Genomic DNA, 21,066 nt, shown 5'->3' on the forward strand with positions numbered 1-21,066 from the left:
TGACGCCCTTAATACTGGCCCTTGGGACAAGAACCAAGGATTCTTCCATATTAATAGGGAACGAAGGCATCTGCACGTAACCTTTATTATACGGAACGGATTCCCCTTGGGGGAAAAACCCCTTGGCTTTGAGCCACCACTGAATTACAGTGATGGCCTGGCCTAGGTTTATCCCTGACACCATGGTCAGGATGGATTCGATACGTGCGGGAGACATACGTGCCTGCATCGTAACCGAATTCCATACCACGCCCAGAAAAGTAGTTTTCTAAGCTGGTTCTAACACACTTTTCTTAGAGTTGAGTCTCAACCCCAATTTCTGAATGTGGCCAAGAACGACATCTCGATGCCGAACTGCCATTTCTCGAGACTGGGCCAATATGAGCCAGTCATCGATATAATTCAGAATACGGATGCCCTGAAGCCTCAGTGGAGCCAGAGCTGCATCCATACACTTAGTGAACGTGCGGGGAGAGAGTGCTAGGCCGAACGGAAGAACCCGATATTGGTACGCTTCGCCCCCGAAAGCGAACCTCAGGAACCTCCTGTGACATGGAAGGATGGAGACATGAAAATAGGCGTCTTTTAGATCTATCGTGACAAACCAATCCTCGGATCTGATTTGATTCACGATGATGGGATTAGTGAGCATCTTGAACCTGAATCTCCTCAGAGAACGATTCAACTGCCTCAAATCTAAAATCGGCCTCAGCCCGCCATCCTTCTTTGGAACTATAAAGTACCGGCTGTAAAAACCCGGACTCCCTGTCTGGTAGGGGAACAATTTCTATGGCCCCTTTGACCAATAGAGTCTGTACCTCTTGTTCCATAACCCGAGCCTGTTCTGGAACCACTGCAGTCGGTACCACCCCAGCAAACTTGGGAGGTCGGTGACCGAACTGCAGTCTGTACCCATATTTTATAATATTCAGGACCCATATAGATATATTCGGAAGGCGTTGCCATTCTTCCACAAAATCTACTAAGGGAACCAGCCCCTCGAGACTGACCTCGGGTGATTTCCGAGCACTATTCTCGACCTCCTGAAGCGGAGGACCGACAGGAAAAAGTCGAGAAAGATTTTGTGACCGTCGGTGCCCTGTTGCAAGCTTTTGGGGCGAACGCCACGGTGTGCGTTCGCTTGAAAGCGATGTGGCCTGAAGCGCACTTTATGGCAGGATACAGACATCGATTTCCTGAGGGCTCCCCCAGAGGGGAGGCTCTTTCGGTTTCGTTCTTGACACCCTGAAGCGGAGGACCGGCAGGGAATAATCGAAAACAGTTTCCAATATGCGGACAGGAACACTGCCTGGCCGCAAGCCTTTTTGGACGGGCACTACAGCGTGCATTCGCTGAAAACCGATGCGTCCTGAAGCGCAGTTGACGCTGGATACAAACATCGATTTCCTGAGGGCTCCGCGGAGGAGCGATTCTCGCTCGTGCCTCCACGGGGGGGACAGCCATCTTCGTCTCATTTTCGATACCCTGATGCGGAGGACCGGCAGGGAAAAAATCGAAAACGACTTTCGACGTTCGCTGCTCATCATTTTAATTCCTCAGAATTAAATGCAGCCAAAAACACTGGATAAGTGAAACACAGTCTAGATGGTAGGCTGAATAAAAATATCTAACTTCTTAAAGTCAGATAATATATTCCATCATTTCAATTCCATTATTTTAATTCATAGAATTAAATGCAGCCATAATCACCAGACAATACTGTTTTAATATTTATTTATACGGTCTCATAATCTACACGCTGCCTCGGCAAACGCGAGATTCGAGCCTTTATAATATTTGGCTTTCATCCCTCGAGAAGAAAGTCATCAGGTGCGAGGTTGAAACATCCAAAAGCGCACGGAATTTAGCGCGCGCGCCCGAGATATTTCTTAATGAACACTGCCAGCACCCTCAGGGGCTGATTGTGAATGCCTCGCACCCAAACAGTATTATTTCACAGATCGCGTGTGTCCCTTTTATTGCAGACTCGTAATCTACGCGCTGCCTCGGCAAACGCGAGATTCGAGTCGTTCACAATATATTTGGCTTTCATCTCTCGAGAAGAAAGTCAACGGGCGCGAGGCTGAAACACCCGAAACGCACGGCTGTGTGCGTCGAGATATTTCTCAATGAACACGCAGCCAGCACCCTCAGGAGCTGACTGTGCATGCCTCGCACCCACACAAAATCTTATTGTTATTATCTACTATAGATTCTGTATTGCAATGCAGTGGGACAATTCTTATTTTTGGGTTACAAACAACACCGGCGAGTGTGACTCCCCAGATAGCAATTACATTTGGGCCACATGTGGGTATTATCTGGCACATATGGCCTAGATGTGGCATGGCTGAACAGATATGGGCCAAATCGTAGCCATATTTGTTTTGCCATAACTTTAAAATCTGCGGGAAATGCTGTCTTGGTTCACAACTGATTTTGAGGTATATGGCCCAGATAACAACGAACACATGAGGACCATATGTGGTTGAGCCATGGCACACAGTGAGAAACACCGACTTGTGGTAAACATTTGGCTTATACATGGAAAAACACAGGAATCCTGAAATCAAGTGCGGCAAACATCCGCCGTTCCACACCTCAGGTTGCTCTGCATCTTCCCTCCTATTGGTGGAGTGAGACTACGGCGCGAGTTTGACTGTGACGCTGGCCAGCTGACGCCTTTTACTCTGCTTTCCTCACGACTGTGTACATTCAGGTAAGTGATGTTTTGGCATTTTAAAGTCATATAAATGAAATATGCAGCATTATGTGTCAATATTGCATGTTATTATGCGTTTAATTATTCGTTTCATCTAATATTTTCCTCAGTTTACTGCTATAACTTACAATAAAGTTTAATGTAACTTAACCGTTAACTTAGGCTATAGCAGTTCGCTGGTTTGTCGTTTTAAATTAAGATATTTTTGTTTATAAATCAACAGCTCACTGTCGTACACAATAAAATAGTATAGTTTGTGATTGTGTAGTAGCTAGCCTATTTGTGAATTAACGTTAAGGCGACGCGGTCCAATGTCGGTGTTACTGTTTGTCAAAAAACCTAAATCCTAATTTGTGTTCACAATCATTCAACTAATCATAATAATATAAAAATGCCAAGAATAAACACATTAATACGTGTGCATTATTGTATGTATCTTTATTTAACTCTGAAATGATATTCAACCAAGACTTTTTCTCATGACTTTTCCCTCTTTAAAATTAAAGTTGTAATGTTAACGTTAGGCTATTAGTGTCAAGTCACAATACCAAAATTATGACTTTCGATACAATACCTGAACATTAACATAAACTAATAATGAACTGCACTTCTACTGCATATATTAATATGTGTTAATGTTAATTTTAACATTTAGCCTACTAACACATTCAATATAAAAAATTGTACTTGTTAACTTTAGTATGCACTGTGAACTAAAGTCAGCAAATTACCTTTGGCAAAGATGTGGGCCAGATAAACAGCTGAGCTGTGGCCCAGATTAGTTTGTGTTTGCCGGCCCAGATATGGCCCACATCTCCTTTGCCAGAACTGAACCAAAGGACTGCCATAACTCCACCAAGCATGAGCCAAATACTACAAATTCATGTGGCCCATATGTGGGCCTGGTATGCAACTTTAGTATGGTTGAGTTCTGTTAAAATCTAACGGCCCTTATGTGGCCCACATGCAGCTGACAGTATTTAAAGTCTTAACTCACAGGTAAATTAAACACTCAACAACAAATGTACTCAAAACTATTTATAATAATATGTGCAAAAACGACTCATATATTTTTAATCTATCTTCTGTAATTTTATCCCAGTTTCCTTTTCCTCCACTACCTCTTATTTTATCATAAATACTATAATCAACACACACTTCTGAAAATATCCATTTTGGATTAACTGTATATAAAAACTTTTTAATTTGTACTTTATCTTGGACTTTACTCTCTTTTGTCCATTCTTGCACTTTCCAACTACCATATTCCTTCTTTATTTTCTCACTTTCCCAACATGGGCTCAGTGCCCTTTTTGCTATATGTTCATTGTCTTCACACCCTTGTATACTTGCCCAATAATTTAAAGCTAACTGTTTTATTCTAAGCTGTATTGGCATGTCCCCCATTTCTACCTGTATTGCTACAATAGGTGTAGTTTTTATTGCTCCACAACACACTCTTAACGCTTGGCTTTGTATGATTTCAATCCTTTTCATTAATGTTTTAGATGCTGAACTATAAACTATACTCCCATAATCTATCACTGATCTTATCATTACACTGTACATGTATTTCAACGCCTGGGTACTAGCCCCCCATTCATATTCTCTCACACATCTCATTATATTTATTACTTTTTTACATCTTTCCTCTATTTTATTTATATTATCTTTCCATACTAACTTTTTATCAAATATAACTCCTAAATATTTAAAATTATTTACTTGCTCCAACTCTTTCCCATATAATGTTAAGTTCTCCATTACTTTCTTGCTTTTTGTAAAGACAGTGAACTGAAGGAGCAGTGGGTTTATAAAGGGAGTGGGTGATGAGGTGATGATGAGGTGCAGGTGTGGTGAATCAGTATTCCGGGGAGAGTGAACGAGTGGGCGGAGTGTGCAGATCTGGTGGAACCCTGACAAAAATAAGGCTGTTTAATTTAGAGATTTATTTTTTTTAATTCATTTCAGATTATATAGAATATATCTATATATTTGCATACCTCTATGCAACTTGTTTGCAAAACAAACACGTCATCAGCGTGCTCATTGTGCAGAGATAGTGAGAAGAATAGATGCCAAATATTAGCGGTTCCTCCTGAACAAAATTGTGAAAAAAGTTTTATTTAAAATAAAAAAACTTATGACATTATATTATTTTTACCTCTTTTTTTTTCATTATAAACATTCATTATTATTGTAATGTCTCACCAGTGAATGAGACATGAGGTAATCTAAAAGCGTTGCACTCTCCTCCACCAACTCTGTCTCTCTCTCCTGGCTCTTTGAAGAGGAGGCATGGCTTTGGAGGGAGGCTCTGAAGGGAGGGTGGGATCGTATGCTTTCAAAGCTAGCTTGCTATTGCTAGCCTCTCTGAAATGTCCTACTCTAGCTTTAAGACTGTTTAACCCTACCCTAGCTTTAACAATTTAATGCTTACTGTAGTGCATCATATCCTATATTCCCCATAAATTTTAATTTTCAAATATTTCTTGCAGAGAGTGTCCAGAGGACTTCAAAGGAGAAGGAGGCAAACATTGGAGCGGCTGTTGCCTTATGTTTAAAATATGCCCCAGACAGGGTGGGCGGAGGTGACAGGAAAAAAATTTTTTAGAATAAGGATGATAAGTATAAATGGTTATAGTTGAAAACTTTCTGTTCAAATAATGTAAAAAAATAAAATAAAAGGCTATTTTATAATCCATTTAATTTCTGTAATTTATCTAATAAACAACATTTGTGGATTTGAGTTTCACTAAAATACTTTTCTGTTTGCTCTTGTCTTAAGATAAATACTTTTGGATTGTCTCGCATTGGATCTTGACCTCTGTTTGACCGTTGTTGTTACATGAAATTTCTTTGTATGTTGATTTTTATTTTACAACGAAAACCTGTCTCTGTTAAAAGTTCGATGTCATTCCAACAAAATAACCATATATTTCTTTAAAGTTGGAATTTGACAGCTAATGTTGTGTTTTGACAGATATCTGATTTTGATTTCTGAACAAAATTCAAAGTTGGAGCTGTTCAAAGATGTCAAGTTCACTTGATGTGGGCTGATCTAGCAGGTGCAAATGAGGCGAGGCGAGGTAAGACGGAACCGTTCATCTCAGAAAGATGGCGTCCAAGTTTGCAGCAGTCACTGTACGCAGTCACTTGCACCTTACTGTACGTACACACTGCCGCCAACTTGAGCTTCCAAAGTTACCGGAAGTCATTAATTTTCAATGGAAGCTGGCTTCTCTCAGCTGCAAGGAGCGTCAAATCCATTGGCGTCGCGTTTTGAGCGACCAGAGTGTCAAACCTTTTATAATGACAGCATTTTTATAACCGTTTTGGTCACATTTGGTTGGGAAAAAAATAATAATTAGCTATTATTATTATTATTATTATTATTATTATTTGCATCTGTGCAATTGGTCAAATCGGTGTCACCGTGAGCGAATGAATTGCATTCCCGCTTAAAATGAGCGTTCGTAAATATTTCCAATAAAAGTTTTGCTCATCCTCAAATGTGCATCACTGGATCATTATGGATCATCGCAAAGTTGTTGTGTTTGGTGCTGCTGTATTGTATTTGAGAAGAAGACATCGGACTTTGAGATTTTGGGTTCATGACACCCTCCAGGACCGTTATCAATTCGGAGAGTATCACCGGCTGATGCAGCAGCTGCAGCTTGGTGACGAGAGATTCCAGCTGAACTTCAGCAGTTTGACAGCGTGCTGTCAAAAGTGGGGCCGCTCATCATGATGACTAGCACCAATTACCGCCGTGCAATATGTCCTGCTGAGCGTCTGGCTATTTGCCTGCGGTTCTTGTCCACAGGGGACTCCTATCGCACTATTGCTGGCAGCTATCACATGGGAGTGAGCACTGTGGCCAACATTGTCCCCCAGGTCTGCAGGGCCATTTGGGACTAGGAGTACATGCCAGTGCCCACCACGGAGGACTGGCTGAGCATTGCAAAGGGGTTTTACCAGTGGTGGGCTTTCCCCAACTGCCTTGGATCCATTGATGGACAACATGTTGTGATTAAGTCTCCTGACAATTCAGGGTCCATGTATTTTAATTACAAGGGTACTTATTCAGTTGTGCTTCTGGCAGTGGTAGGTGCCCAATACTGCTTTCGGTTAGTGGATGTGGGCAGCTACGGGAGGACGAGTCACGGCGGTGTCCTGGCCAACTCCACCTTCAGCCGGGCACTACTGGACAGGCTCTTGGCCTGCCACAGGATGCTCTGCTGCCGGGAGCTGAGCATCTAGGACTGCAGCCACATGTTTTTGTTGCTGATGTGGCCTTCCCACTGCGCCCCAACCTCATGCAGCCTTTTCCTGACTCCAATCACTCTGTCCGGGAGAAAAATAACTCCTATTTCTCCACCGAGGGAGCTGTCAGCTGGCAACCTGGAGTATAAGCCTAGTGCTACAAACGGCTCTTTTAAGAGCCACCAATTACATTAAAAGCATAGTTTCCATAGCTAAGCACCAGAGCATGTGAGCGGAGTGGAGCGGTGAGAATCTCCGCTCATCGCTCACGGAACTGTTCCCCCCTCCGCTCCCCCGCTCAAAGCTACATCAGGCCGCTCTGCTCATAATCGCTCAGCGCTCAACGAGGTTTGCTTCGCGCTCCACTCAAATCGCCCCCCGCTCGCTCCAAAAAAGGAAAAAAATCTACATGTATATCACTTTTAGCTTAGACCACAGCCTTACCTCCCTCCTAAAGAGATCTAATGAGTAACAACAACATTTTTCAAATAGAAATGTTTTATTTCAAATTACAGGCCTATGTAAGAAGGAATATAGCCTACACAAAAAGTCCTGTAAAATTAAACGAATAAATGGGCCTAATAATCTAAATAAAAATTATATAAACAAAAATATGATACATTTTTTAAAAGTAAATTAACTATAAGGCCAGAATTTTGATAAGTGAACTTTTGCGCAACGCGCACGATTAAAATTTAAATTGGCTTCCATACACACAAACTGCTGTAAAATTAAACGAATAAATGGGCCTAATAATATAAATATTATTACGGACGACACAAATTCGGCTAAATAAAACGAACCATTAGGTCTACTTGAATGAAAAAACGAATTTGTTTGAATATTACGCTATATTTAATTTACACTTTGTTACAAGTTACCGTATTCAATTTGCTAACCTTTTGTTTTCTTCCCAGCGTGTTCGCGTAGCTCACGTTCATGTTTTCGAGAGATGTGTCTTTTGAGATTCCAAAATGAATCTTTGCTGACTGAAACGATGTCTCCACATTCGTTTTCTTGTACCACATTATCATTGTTAGTTAGTTATATTAATAGTACACCTGACCTGTATGACTTCTCATTTTCCTTTTTGAAGTAGCCTACTTTTTGAACTCCATTATTCAGCCGAGTTTTGACTGAAATGGTCTACTGTTGATGACTGTGCAAGACAGATGGATCCTGGTTTAGGTTTGACTGAGCATGCTTCAGACTCGTGGTGTGAGCGGAGCGAAATTGGAGCGAAATTGGAGCGGGAAATAAGGCGACGCTCCGTCCTTTTAAAAATGCCGCTCTGCGCTCTGTCCAAGATCCGCCCGCTCCCGCTCCCCGCTCCCCGCTCGCTCCCGCTCCACTCCGCTCACATGCTCTGCTAAGCACCTATACACTTTTAAATAGGGATGCACCGATCTGATACTCAATATCGGTATCGGCTCCGATACTGCCATTTTTGCAGGATCGGGTATCGTTCAGACGAGGCCGATCCAAATCCTATATTGTGCGTAATCTGAAATGTGAGCTGCGCTAATTACGCTAGCCAGCCTAAAATTAATTTCGCATTAATAATTTTAAATGACCTTGTTCTGTTTAGCCTATTACAGTTTGTTTTATTCTATATAAAGGAATTCATTTAATTTTATTTAAACTGTTTGTTAATTGAAATGTGTGATGCTGTTATTGAAAGTATGCTACCGTGTTCTTTATTTAATACAGTTCGTTCATTTAAATTTCGTTTTTCTATATTTAAATTTTGTTTTTCTTTATTTAAATCTACCCTTTACTGTGTCAGTAATTTGTTAGTCAGAAAAATATTAGACTACCTTATTAAAAGTATTACTTAAGTTAACAGACCTGTGTGTGTGTGTTTTATATCACTATTGGTGATGCGCGCCACTTCCCGCTCACGCTGTTCTGTAGTTTATTAAAAGTTTATTAATTCTGAACATGTCGCGTCTCGCGTGTCTATCTATATTGCACCAAATGCGACACTACACTCCCTTGTGAAGTTGATTGGATGAATGGTTCTCGAAATAATCAAAATGCAAACAGACAGACAGACACATTCCTGCCTTTATTAGAGAGAAGAATATGTTCAGCCCCCTGTCTCCGAAGCTTTGAAGCTCAAAAAACGGTATTCTGACCAGCCCTCGTTTCTGCCTCATTAAACAGCTGTGCTATACATTTAAAAAATGTCTCAATTTTATAGTAGGCTATAAAATAATTGATCTTTTTGATTTTAGTTATCTTGTTTTTCATTAATGTATTTTACAACAATACAAAGAGCAATGTGTAACGTTTTACCAGATTAAGTGTTACACTTATTGTCTCTTATTTGTTCCCCACTAAATGTTCAGATTGTATACAATTATTGTGCACTTTCTAGACTAAATTTTACTGCTGAATTACCACTAATCTAGTTTTTAATAGCATTTTTGTCATAGATTATGATCATATATTTCAGATCGATTCTGAAAAAAGTGGTATCGGTGCATCCCTACTTTTAAACTATATAACATGGATTTAAAAATAATATGAAACACACAACCATGAATGTTGAAAATATTTTACAATATTTATTGGAAAAAAAAACAATTCATACAACGTAACTTTTTTTATTAATAAGCTAGTTGATGAAAATGCTTGCATAGTGATTAAACATTTACTCTTGAGCGAGCTAACAAAAACTTGGTCCCAACAGGGCCTTTAACGTCAACGTGTTGAACAAGTCTGCTGGCTCCAGCTATGAATTAAACAGACAGACATGAACGTGGTTTCAATCAAACTCTCAGCTTAAAGCAAAAGTGTATTTCCCAAAATTGTCACACTTTTATTTTGATGAATGGCTTACTTCAAAGCCCTTAAAAAGAGATGGGCATGACCTCACAGTGTTGTCAGCTGCACCCTGTTCCTCTCAGCCCAAGGGTCAACCTCACAAAACTTTGCCTCATACACCAGGCAGTGCATCTCAAACTTGAGATCCTGCCTTGTTCTTAAAGACAGGGTTCTAAAGTCTTCCTGCAGGCTTTTAAAAAAAATAGCTATCACTATCCTCAGGAGGCGGAGGAGGGGGAGAAGGAGGAGAGAATGGCTGGGGACAGGTCCCGGTCTGTTGCTCACAGCCTCCAATGCTGTGAGCAGTCTCTCCTCAAAGTCAGAGGTGTGGGGCCTCTTCCTTCTTGGGGCGGGCTGGCTTGCTTTCTGCACTGGTGTGTTGTCTGATGCCTGAAGCTCTGGTGCCTGCTCTTGTGCCTGAAGCTCTGATGACTACTCTTGTGCCTGAAGCTCTGGCGTCTGCTCTGGTGCCTGACTGTGCACGGCCATGGCATTATCACTGTCATCTAGAGCTTCCCCTCCCCCATATTACTGGACATTGGCCGGTCCTCCATGAAAGGATTGAGGAAGCCCATGACCGCACTGTAACGCCATGGCCGGGCATTGCATCCTGCTTGCATCCGCGCCACTCCTTCGCCTATCTTTTTCCTTCTTTCTTTCCTTCATGAATATGACCCTCAAGCTCTTCCATTTCTTTTTGCAATCCTCAGCTAGTGAACAGACAACAGAAAAAAAACATAAGCAATGTGAATATTCAACATCACATCACAGAGCAGCTTCTTTATATGAAGACCTATGTTTCTCTCTTGTAAGCTTAACTTTATCAGAGTTGCTATACTATGCTTTGAGGCAGGCATTATCACTGTCCACTTTCATCTAGGGTGACAATATTTTTATTATCCATCAATCAATCAAGGAAATAACATGATTAACGTTATTTTTCTTTCAGAATTACTCATTCTGAAAGAAGTTTGACGCGGTTCAGCAGCAAGCAGTGGCAAAATGCCAGCAACCAATCAGAATATAGACGTCCTTCGCGCTGGCTGATTCCGGAGAAACATACGATGTAAACTTTCGTTCCTACCAAAACATTAGCAGGGCTCTCAAGTGTCACGTATTGAGCGTGACAGTCACTCATTTCGGTCTTTTGTCACGCACTCCCGCCACACATTGTATTTCTCACGCGAAAAACTATTTATATTATATTTAACATGCCACAGCACCCAACATTTCACTGGCCGCGCCGCTCTCATTATGGAACCGGCAGGAATCAAGCGCGTCTCCCCTGGAATTCTTACTGTACGTTCACACCGCCACTGGCGAGAGCGGCAAAATTTGCTCTCGCCACCCTGCCAATGACGCCAGAGAAAGATTCGGGGACGGTCTGATGCTCTGATGTAGATCGAAGTAGACCAATGTTTACAGGATTGTGTTCTCTGGAATCCTCTCAGGTCGGAGGACTTCTACATTCTGATTGGTTGCCGCCGAACCGCGTCATAGCTTATTACCATAAAGTTGACCTGACTTCAACTCTCCTTGCTGCTCTCACCGTCCAAGACGCGCCACGCCGCCCTTGCCGGAGCTCGCCACTGGCTCTCATTGAAAATGAATGACTTCCGGCCACTTTGACGCTCTCAGCGGCGGCGGTGTGAACGCACAGTTAGTCGATCCTGCCATTTATCAGCCAATCAAAAAAAAGAAAGGGGCTACACAATAGCCAATCAGAAAATAGCACTACGTAAATTTAGTCATGTGACACATATTGTACCAATAGATATTCATGTTTATACCAGTATTGTGCCTGTTATGTGCTATTATGTAGCTGATTTTTTAAACTGTGTAAATCCAGGTATAAATGCTTCTTATAATTCAATTGTTTTATTTTTATATTATAAAAAAATATATTCAAAAATCCAGTGGGGGAAGGAAACCTCTGTATGGTCCTCCTTCAGGAAACTCTTCCCTGATCCGTGTCACAGTGCCGTGTCACAGTGCATGACCACCAAGGCATGACCACCCAAACGTGTTGGCCAAGGTACCCCCAGCACCACCTAACGACATTGCGAAACGCTGAAAGAGAGGTGGTGCACATGTATGTTGAAGTGGAGGGTAAAAAAAAAAAAATAATAATTTATATTTTATATATATATATATATATATATATATATATATATATAGATAGATATATAGATATAATTATATATATATATATATATATATATATATATATATATATATATATATATATATATATATATATATATATACATATACACATATACATTTTATTTATTTATACAAACATTGATCTTTCTTCCTGAAACTAACCTGTTTACAAGCGTCTCTTCCATCTCACCATTTAACTGGTGCCATATACAGCTTGTAACATAGGGGTTTAGTGCTACTGGCTTGCCTGGATGTGCTGTTACACAGCCCACTCCACCAATCTGGTCACACCTGTGTACTACCTACAACATGAGAATGTTTATTACTACTTTGTTAGGATGATTTATTTAATATTTGGTATGTGGGGGTTGTGTGTTTTGTCAGGGTTTGTACAAGGCGCTTAAAATGCTTGAAGTACTTATATTTGACTTTCTGAAATTTAAGTCCTGGAAAACCATTGAAAACAGACATTTATGAAACGGAACTTAAATTATTGAAAGACAATATATGTGAAATTAGTGTTTAATTTTATTTAAAAAGCAATCTTTTTACACAAAATTATATCTATATCAGATAGGCTGCAGCTTTAGAGCCATTTTGCATGGCTATGAGTGTGATATTGTTCATAAATATCCAAGTATATGATACAGCTTTCATTCTTCAGGTCAATCATATTCATGAGCTGGAAAATCATTTTGAATGTGATATTTTTGTCATAGTAACCTTTCAATGGTTAAAGTTGCTACAGTCATTGCATCTGCTGCACTTTATTTTGTTTAATTTGTTTATTTTTGTTTACCTATTTACCTTATCTTTATGAACCCTGGTTTTGTATATAGTACTTATTAAATTAATTAACTGGACTTAACACTCTGGTCTTGTCATATTTCATCGTTATACCTTGGGTATCTCCCTACAACAGACATTCTCTACCAGGGACAGTGAGCTGCAGTGCCCACAGGTGCACCTGTTGAGACAGAATAATTTGTAACTGTAGAAGGAGACTTGAAATCTCTGTTTTTTGCTTAATTATTAACACTAAATCATACCAAAATTAACCTAAATGCATGGGTTTTCCATTTTTGATAGTTCGTTAGCATTTGCTATGAGCATTAGCCTAAATTAGCCATAATGCTAATGTTTTCCCATATGGAAAAGGTTTGCTAAAAAACCTGTGATTCTTATATGTTCCAACAGAATATTGTAAGAGACATATATGCTGCAAAAAACACATATATAAATTGCATAATATTAATGTATGTTTAATCATATATGTCCTACATACAACTAAAGGCATATAGTTTTTGATGAAGTGAAAACATAGGAAAATAATGCAAATTTAATATGAATGTCCAGCATATTAAGACTATATAATATGACATAATATATTATTATGTATAAAACACAGTGCAGTTTAGCAGTATAAGGCTGTATAGGGCTGTACTTTACTCATTCTCTTGTCTTGTCCTAAGTTGAGCCCCTATAATCAAACATGGTCATATACTGTATAATCAACCTTATAATCAACCTTAGATGAAACACATTTAAACTACACACACAATTGCTGCTTGTGCTTAAGCACACATTTTAATTCGAAAATTATTTATTAGTGTATTCTACAAGATACAGTTGCATATTTCATATATCAATAATTTTCATTTTAAATCCTGCATTACCAGATTTTATTTTCATTTGTCACAATTTCTCTAAACTTTAGTACTAAATTTCTAAGTTTAGTATACAACTGTTCCATTCTTAACCTACAAACATAAAACTTTCCAAAATGTGAAGTGATTCTTATGCATATCACCACCAGAGTTCATGTCACATATACAACAATTTATTTCAGCCAATTTTAAACATTTTAATCACTGTTCTTGAAACATATTTGACTCAACATTGTTCATTTGCAATAATATGTTCTGATTGGTTCACAAACAACAGACGCAGACAGTTCACAGTTTATGTAAATACACGGCCTCACAATGTCATTGTGTCAATGTCAAAAATCAAAACTGTTTGCCATATCAACAATGCATTATGCTACGTACTGATTTAAGCATCTGATCTCAAATTCAGCTGTCTCTACACATTTAGGGACAATTGTTATACACATGTACGCAACACAATGTAAACCAAAATGACATACAACATTCCTTATTTACATATAGTCTGGGGTAAATTTATTATTTACCAGTATTTCTGAAAAGGTTCCCTCTTCTGCAGTCTCTGGTGAATGTGACATAGGGCTGTCATCCTAAAAAGATCAATACTTTTTAATATATATAATTTGAACTATCAATAGTAAATATAGCAATAAAAATTAATAGAAACTGAACTAAAAAAAAAAAATAGGCCATGTTTACCTGTATTTCTTTGGACATAGCCTGCCCTGTCCTCAGCGGTAGATTGACCTGGATGAGGGGACAAAATGAACTAATAAATGTGTATGTGAAAGAGAATGTTAATTAAAAAAAAAACAAATTGAAGTATTAAGAGTTGGTTATTTTCAAAGGAAGAAATCTTACATTCTTACATGAATCTTACATGTTTCCTTTCGGGGAGGTGTGACATTTCCTAAAAGAAAGCAATACATCAACTCATGAAAATCAAAAGAATAGCCTTTGGTCATCCTCAGTATCCATATGCCTTACTGACAGCTGGAGGACATTTAAACAAAACTTTTCCTCACCTGTTTTTCTATGGATGGTCTCTCGTGGTCTCTGCTTGTAATAATATATTGTCCTGAAAGAGGAGACAACATTATTCATTTATGTGAAAGAAAAAAATAATAGGCCTATATCAATGTATCAATGTTTACTCCAAAAATGTCTACCTGTAGACCTATATCTGTGGGGGCGGATTCTTCAGTCCCCTTTGGTGAGTGCGAAACATCATCCTAATATAGGGCAGAAGGAAATATACAAAAGAGGGAGACAACAGGACAGTCCATTTAAATGCGGATAAAGTTGACATTTCTTTTCAAAAGATGAGAAACTCTTAAATTGAATTGTGCCTAATAAAACGTATATCAATTTACAATTCCCCCCATTTTTTTTATTGTAGCCTCACTTTTCATTTGTAAATGTCTGATTTATTTTTTGACTTAGTACTTACATCATTAGTGGCACTCTGGAAATTTCCCTCCTCCAAGTCATGTAGACATTTTTCGATTTTCCTGACAGTTTCAGACACAACATTACAAGAGAGACAGCTTTACAACTCTACACTACTTATCGTTAGTCTAGATCTGTGGTTCTCAACCTTTTTTGAGTCACAACCCCTGAGAATGATAATCAGAATAAGGCTAGTGTTCACAACCCAACCCACCATTTACCTGTATGCTCCTTTCACTTTTACAGACAGAATAATAATTTATATTTTAGCATTGCTGTTGTGCTTAGATTTATTTTGGTGTCTTGAATTGGAAGCCATCTCCATAGGCTACAGATGAATATATTATGACATAAAATTATTAGCCATGCATAATATTTTACTGACATTACTAATGCCAGGCTGCTAATTTATAGAATGCCTGTAAACCTAAAATGGGCGACATATCCTGCTGAGGAATACTAACATAGACGCTATGGCGAGCAGTGAAAGCATTGGTCTCATTTCTTGGTTTCATGTTGAAGGGGTGTTTGTTGTGAATATTTAGATATGGTGACTTCCTTCATACATTCTTTGTTCAGCTCACGGGCAACATTTAAAAACAACATGACCACCTGTAGTGGGAAATCTGCTCGCCTTCAGTTAAAGTCAATATATTTTACATATTTACAATTTTTGAAGGGGACTCACATGTTTAAAAAGTTGTTGTTAAGCGTTAGCTTTTTTGTTTATGACTGAATTTTATGAATTACATTTTTACTTTTTTTCATAATCTGTCTGTAAATGTTTTTATCACCCAGGATACGTCGCCCTTTTGGGGGTATAAATTAATTGGAAAAAGAATAATTGTTTGGCAATGCCTGTTACAACATTTTAATCAAATTCGTAAAACCTTAAAACTATAACTTAACATAAACTAAACATTATTTGTAAAATTATGTTAAACAATAAGCATAATGCCTATTTATGAATATATTATAGAGTATCATATTTAATACACACATTTCTAGGGCCAAAACTTTGCTGGAAAAACAAGTTTTACCTTCTTTTCCACCTGGTCCGGGTACGACAAGGAATCATTCTTTCTTCTCCTTGGCAACTGTTAAAGCAATACAATTTTCGTTTCGGCATTTTGCATAATATAAAAGTAGCCTATTTTCTGAACACATACCCACATGTAGGCAAGTGAATTAGGTCCATATGACCATAAAATACGCCGATTGGTTGATGTTTTAACTGCTGCGTGGGATCCAATAGAAATCCAGATCACTGACTAATTTAAGCACCCAGAGAGCGGTAAAACTCTCTTTCTTCGAGATCTGAAGCCAAAAAATGATCCTTAATTTTGCATTTATTGTCAACGCAGTGCAGCGGCAGGCAGACCAAAGCAAGCTGTATAAGCGTGCTCATTGGCTGCCAGGCGGCAACTGCTTAAGCCTATCAGTGAGCCCGGTGTGACGTCACACCGCTTCGCGCCCTCCACACCCTTCTAACCGTCAAGAAGGGTGTGGCCAGTGTGTATATATTGCGGGCTCACAGGCTGAACTCTGGTCTTCAGCGAAGCTCTTCGCATCGCTGGATCTTGAGAAGCCACCGGCGTTGAAACCAGCGACCAGCAAGCCTAGGACAGCGCCTGAGGAAGCCGGCCACCTTCGCCGCCTTCAGCCATCCGTGCCTGCTACGCTATCCGGCGACATATCCTTTTTTTCTCTGCTTATTCTGTGTTATTCTGTGCCCTCCGACACGCACTTTCTCTTCTAAAAGAGCGCGAGGCGTTTTTATCAAAATGCCTCGTTTCTCCTGCGGTTCGTGCCGCGCCCCGCTCAGCAACGGAGACCGCCATCTCATCTGCGCTCTCTGCCTGGGCCGCGATCACGCCGCCGCCGCACTCTCTACGGGCGGCTGCCCCGAGTGCGAAGAACTCTCAATGTCGACCCTGCGGGCTCGACTTGAGGTTTTTGACCAGGCTGTCGCTCCGCATGTCCCTGTTGGGCCGCGCAAGAAAAAGCGCCGCTCGCAGCGACCACCGGAGACCGATGCGGCATTCAGAAGCTCGCCGGAACCTCTCCCTCGAGCTTCTCTCTCGCCCTCTCCGCCCCCCCCTCCCGGCCGCTCAACCGCCGGCTCTCGCCCGCGCCGCCGCCGTTTCAGGGGACGAGGCGGATGAGTCTGATGGACGCGCCGCTGACAGCTGCTCCATCCTGGCGTCTGACAGCGAGGACTGGTCCACCGCCTCCTCTACAGTCCAGGATTCTGGCCGTTCTCGAGCGGGCGAGGACGCGGAGCTTTTGCGCCTCCTTACCCGGGCTGTTGACCAGTTAGGCCTCGAGTGGTCTCCTCCTAAGGAGCCAGCACCAAACAGGCTCGACGGCTGCTTTCTCCATCGCCGCCACCGATCGCCAGCTTCCAGAACCACGCCTTTCCTGCCTGAGCTCCACAGCGAGCTTTCTAAGTCGTGGAATGCACCGGTTTCCGCGAGGGTCTCTTCACACGCTTCATCGACGCTCTCACAGGTTGACGGCGCCGCTGAGAAGGGGTATAATGCCATTCCCCCTGTGGAAGAGGCGGTAGCAGCGCACCTTTGCCCGCCTTCTCGTTGGCGCTCAAAGGCTGCCCTCCCGTCTAAGCCCTGCAGGACCACATCAGCCCTTGTCGGCCGCGCTTTCTCCGCCGCCGGTCAAGCTGCTTCTGTCCTTCACTCCATGGCCGTGCTGCAGATTCTCCAGGCCAATCTCCTCCGTGATATGGACGAGAAAGGTCTGGAATCTGCTTCCATTACGGATCTGAGAAGCGCGACGGACCTGTCCCTTCGCGCTACGAAATCCGCTGCCCAGGCCATCGGACGGTGCATGGCTTCTCTGACCGTTACAGAGAGGCATCTCTGGTTGACGCTCGCCGACATGAGAGAGTCTGAGCGCGCGGTGTTTCTCAACGCCCCTCTCTCTCCCACCGGTCTGTTCGGCCCAGCGGTTAGCGGGATCGTTGACCGTTTTTCGGAGGTACAGAAGACTACACAGGCTATGAATCTCTTCCTGCCTCGACGCTCTAGCTCTGCTGCACGCCGTCCTCGCGACCAGCCTGCGCAAAGTTCCACCCAGCGTCCAGCTCGACCTCCGTCATCGCAGCGACGACAGGGCGGCCGCCCTAGATCGCGCTCTTCCAGCCGAAACAGCCCGCCTCCTCCCCGGGGACCCCGGCAGAGGATTACGGTGAAACCGGAGCCCGCTAAGACCTCCTAGCCCGAGGAAAGAAGCGACGGCTGTGTCCCGCTGCGTCCGGACCACCGTTAAAGCTTCATGTCCTGTCAGTCCCCGTTGCCACGGTTACTGCGGACACTCATTTCGCAGCCAACGAGCCGGTAATCTCACCCTCTCGCCTGCATACAACCGCCGTTTTCACGGCGACCCAGAGAAATCTCAAAAAGAGCATAATGTCTGGTTGCACGGCTCGCGCCGCATGTGTTTCAAATGCAGTGAATGTGCCCACGTTTCTGTGTTCACCTCTGCACACAAGCACTATAAATCCCGTGTCTCTCACAGAGCCCACTCTCATAAAGCGAGTAGAATCCGCTCGAGTGTTGAAAGTAGGTCACGTGTCCACCTCACGGTGCCCCCGTCTACTCACTGCCCGCTCTGTCACACGGCCATTCACAACCGGTCATGTTCTAAATATAGATGCTGTGCCTGCTCCCCTGCGCTCACACATACTAACGAACATTTCGCCCCCGACGCCGCCCTCGCGCGTCGCGCCTCACGCTGTATGTTCCCCGTCCAAAGCCACCGGGACACCACGTGTAAAACGGCCAGTTATCGCTGTGTGCGATCCGCCGTGTCTAAGCACAGAGAGCGCGCGCGCTGCACCCGCCTCTCCGTTTCGAGCTCTCGAGCCCGCGATACGTGGCGATCAGAGCCCGGAGGCCATCCTGCCCCTGGCTGCACACGCAGAAGCGTGGGAGGCTATCCCAGGTGCATCAGAATGGGTGCTAAACACAGTAAAACAGGGCTATACTCTGCAGTTCGCTCGCCGCCCCAGCGCTTTCAGGCGCGTACCGAGACGAGAGTGAATGGGGAAGTAGCACATCTGCTTCGAGCAGAAATAGCGACACTTCTGTGCAAAGGGGCTATAGAACCGGTTCCCCCTTCTATGAGCGAGTCGGGCTTTTACAGCCGTTATTTCCTCGTTCCCAAGAAGGACGGAGCTCTCAGACCGATTTTGGATCTGAGATATTTGAACAAAGCTCTCATGCGAAGACCGTTCAAAATGCTCACAACCAGGCAGATCCTCGCGCAAATTCCCCCGAGGGACTGGTTTATCTCTCTCGATCTAAAAGACGCATACTTTCAGATCCAGATATTACCCCGTCACAGGCCATTCTTGAGATTCGCCTTCGACGGTCAGGTATATCAATACACCGTCCTACCATTCGGCCTGTCTCTAGCACCCCGTACATTCACGAAGTGCATGGACACGGCTCTCGCTCCCCTGAGAGGTCGGGGAATGCGGATTTTGAATTATTTGGACAATTGGCTGATTCTAGCACAGTCAGAGGCCGAGCTCATCGCTCACAGAACAGTGCTCCTCAGCCACCTGGAAAGCCTGGGGCTTACGGTCAACTGGACCAAGAGCTCATTGGTGCCCAGTCGTTCAACCTCCTTTCTGGGTTTGGAACTGGACTCTGTGGCAATGACGGCCCGTCTGTCGACACAGCGTGCGCGCTGCATTCGACGCCTGGCCGCTTCCTTCCGGTCGGGCAGCACCGCTCCTCTAAAGACATTTCAGAGGATGCTGGGTTGCATGGCCTCAGCTGCAGCAGTGCTTCAGCTGGGTCTATTGCGTATGCGCCCGCTTCAACGCTGGTTGAACGCCCGAGTGCCTCACAGAGCCTGGGCTTCCGGCGGCATTCGAATCAGAGTTTCAGCACTGAAGCCCTGGTTAGTGGCCGACTGGTACCAGCGGGGAGTGACAATGGGAGCCGTCTCGCGCCGCAAAGTTATCTCGACGGACGCTTCCACCTCAGGTTGGGGCGCTCTTTTTGAGGGCAAGCCGGCATTTGGCCTGTGGTCGGACCAGGAGAAATGCCTCCACATAAATTGTTTGGAGATGATAGCGGTCGAGAACGCTCTCAAGCGCTTCCTCCCATTCAAACGGGATCACCATGTGTTAGTCCGCTCGGACAACATGTCAGTGGTATCCTATGTGAACCGACAGGGCGGTGTCAGATCCAAGAGCCTGTGCAAACTGACAGAACGCCTTCTCGTGTGGGCTCACCGCTCGTTGCGCTCGCTGAGAGCCGCGCACGTGCCGGGCCACTTGAATGTGGGACCAGACAGACTGTCCAGGGACATCATTCCCCCGGGAGATTGGTCCCTGCATCCTCAGACAGTCCAGCTCCTCTGGCACCTATTCGGCAGGGCGGAGGTCGACCTTTTTGCGTCGAAAGACAACGCTCACTGCCCGATATTTTTCTCGAAAAGCGAGGACGCGCTGTCCCAGACCTGGCCCAGCCTCCCGCTGTACGCTTTTCCCCCGATCTCCCTGTTACCTCAGGTTTTAACAAGGATCAGGGAAACACAGCACCCAGTGCTCCTTATAGCCCCGCGCTGGGAGAACCAGATTTGGTACCCAGAGCTGGTGAGGCTGTCGCACTCACCCCCATGGCCGATCCCGGTGAGGAAGGATCTCCTCTCTCAAGCCGGTGGGTCAATCTGGCATCCCCATCCGGAGCGGTGGTCTCTGCATGCATGGGTAATCAACGGATATCCGTTGACCTGCCAGAAGGGGTCGTGAACACGATCACACAGTCTAGAGCTCCCTCCACGAGACGGCTCTATGCGTCTAAGTGGTCTGTGTTCTCTAAATGGTGTGCTACTAAGAGCTTTGATCCACGCACATGTGGGGTTCCGCAAGTGCTCTCCTTCCTACAGGAGCTGTTGGAAAAGGGTAGGTCCCCTTCCACGCTCAAAGTGTAT

At 43.2% G+C, this 21,066-nt stretch overlaps 1 long non-coding RNA gene across 1 annotated transcript; it reads right to left on the reverse strand.

Annotated features, from left to right (window-relative positions):
- Positions 1-14,105: 14,105 nt before the first annotated feature.
- LOC311080826 lies at positions 14,106-15,204 on the reverse strand. Its single transcript, XR_014605726.1, has 6 exons — positions 15,101-15,204; positions 14,820-14,882; positions 14,676-14,728; positions 14,520-14,560; positions 14,350-14,397; positions 14,106-14,240 (listed from the first exon to the last, which is right to left on the reverse strand). It is a non-coding gene; the product is annotated as an uncharacterized lncRNA (long non-coding RNA).
- Positions 15,205-21,066: the final 5,862 nt, after the last annotated feature.

Source organism: Abramis brama (assembly GCF_963993115.1).
Source record: "Abramis brama genome assembly, chromosome: 4".
Taxonomy (NCBI): Eukaryota; Metazoa; Chordata; class Actinopteri; order Cypriniformes; family Leuciscidae; genus Abramis; species Abramis brama.